Raw genomic sequence first — 2,540 nt, forward strand, 5'->3', positions numbered from 1 at the left:
AAGCATTATCTAGCATTTTGCATTTATGTTGCACTTTGAGAATCTCAAAATTCATTACAAAATCATTAAGTCTCACAACAGCCATTCTGGGAAATGGATAAGTACTATTCTAGAGAATAGTAAACTGAAACACCAGAGGCTAGATTTTCAAACTAGCTCAGAACCAAAATCTGGCCAGAAGTGTCCCAAATAGCAGCTGCTGAATGCTGTGTCCTATGGAAAACCCGTTCCCTAAGGAAGTGCCTACCTTGGAACTGAACTAGCAATGCCCACATTTAGAAGTTTATTGCAGTGTTTTATTTAAGGCTCCAGATCCTGGAGTCATCACATGAGACTGAACTTCTGGAGTTTGGGGGTTTTTGCTTTTGTTCTGTTTTTTAACAAAAGTGCCCTTCCAGGCCTCCTAACTGCAGAGAAATTTTTGAAAACATGAATCCTGACAGCTCAAAATCTAGGACAATTAAAAACAACCAAAGAAACAAACAAAACACCAGGTGTATTATTTTTAAAAGCTCATCATCTTTAGGCCAATCTTGAGATTTTGAGAAACACAACTCATAATCGTTGAATCCTTAGAGGCAGCAATATTTCTGAGGTCTTTTCAAAATCAGGTCATAGATGTGTAAGCTCAACAATCAGGAGCCCAGTGCTGAGCTTTTTTGAAAATCAGATCCAGAGCAGCTGGCTCAAGGCCTCCGAATCACTGACAAAGCCACCAGATAGAACCAGGACTCCATTTGTAATGAATCATTGAAGAGGCATCTTTAAATAATATGTTTTCTAATTGATAAAAATACCCAGATTCCTGAGCAACAGAAATATTCCCCTGAATATCCTGCTTATTTTTATATATAATGTAGCCCTGTGTTTCTGAAAGACCCCATAGGCTAGGGACAGACATTATACATAACCTGGTTTAAGTGATCAGATACCAGTTAAAACCTGTAATAGAACAGGTTTCAGGGCACATAAACCAGTTTGAAAATGGCTGAAACTGGTTTGAGATAAACCTGGTTGAATGTATCAAATTTAACTGATTTGGGTCAAACCTGTTTATGCAATATCTGTCCCAGACCCCTTCCTGGTTTATGTTAAATCAGACTTCCCCAGCATCCCAGCATGCTCTTTGGGCTGTGCGGGGCTCTCTGCTCTACAGCAGGGCTGGCCCCTCCCCTCTGCTCCCTGGCTGCAGCTCTGGCAGAGACTGAAGGCATCTACCTGGCTTCCTCCTGCTCCTGCCCTCCCCCTCCCCCTCCCCCAGGCACCTCTCAGCGTCAGCTAGCAGACCATATGCTGGCTATGATCCAGAATCAACAGATAGCTGGTAATGTCACTCTGTTGTTTTCTTAATGGGGTGATAAACACTGAGTTAGGGGTGATAAACACTGTTATCAATTCCCTGCTGGGCTGGTCAGGAAGGGGGGAACCCCTCCCTAATCTGAGAGTCCTGCTGGGGCCTGGCTATGCCCATATCAGCTCAGCACTGTGGAAAGAACTGGAGGGCTGCTCTAGCACCCCCCCCCCCCCGGCTTCTAGCCTGAGCCACTGCAGGCATGTACCTGCATTTTTTCAGTTGAGGGGGCATGTCTGTACAGTTACAAACTGATTCAGCCTAGGCAGGTTAGACTAGCCTCCAAAGATTGAATCAATTCAGGCTCAGGTTTTTTTAATGTCTTTCCCTAGCCATAATGACCAAAGAACAGGTAAAGTGATCTCAGAAGAGCTAAAAAGAGTGAAAACTGAGCAAAGAGAGAAGGGAAACTTTTAGTTAGCCAGTTTAGCCTTCTTAGTCATTTGTTTTTATCTATGTGACTTTGGGGACTGGTTAACATTTTGAAGAGTAGAAATCAACACTGAAATTTCAAACCTTTCTAATCAATGTGAGCCATTAAACTGTACATTTGCACAGACCACCAGCATATCCTCCAGTACATCCATAATCCCCTTACCTAATATTTCTAAGGAAAAAAATCAGAAAAATAAGACAACCATCTTGCAGACCTCTTTCGTACACCAGAAGGATGCTTGACAAGAACATAAGTCCAGATTTTAAAAAAATATGATAATCCTTTGAAAGATGCTGATAAGGATTTTTCTCCTGCAGTACTGGGAATAAGGATCTTTTCAGCAAGAAACTAATTCTAAAGGAGGAAACAGAAAAACTGATTCTCTACACAATGCTGTCAAGGCATGAAATAAAATTGGGGGAAGGGGTGGGGACAAAGAAGGCAAAATAAATTCTCACTATCTTTTTTTGGTTACAAGAAAAGTTGGTGCCAACTGTAATAAGAACAAGTAGAAAGATTTGCAGACTTAAATGTGATGTTGGAGTTGACAGCATCTCTTTAAGTAGCTGGCCAACCTTACCAAGTCAGACAAATAACTAGATTGTTCCTCTCTCAAGCAAGTGAGCAAAAGTTTCATAGTTTCATAGTTGGTAGGGTCAGAAGGGACCTGAGCAGATCATCAAGTCCGACCCCCTGAGCCAGCACCACTTCTCTTGGGTTGGTTCCAGATCCTAGCCGCCCTGACTAGTTTGT

The sequence above is a fragment of the Crocodylus porosus genome, unplaced genomic scaffold, assembly GCF_001723895.1.
Source record: "Crocodylus porosus isolate Cpor-Errol unplaced genomic scaffold, CroPor_comp1, whole genome shotgun sequence".
NCBI classification, from domain to species: Eukaryota; Metazoa; Chordata; order Crocodylia; family Crocodylidae; genus Crocodylus; species Crocodylus porosus.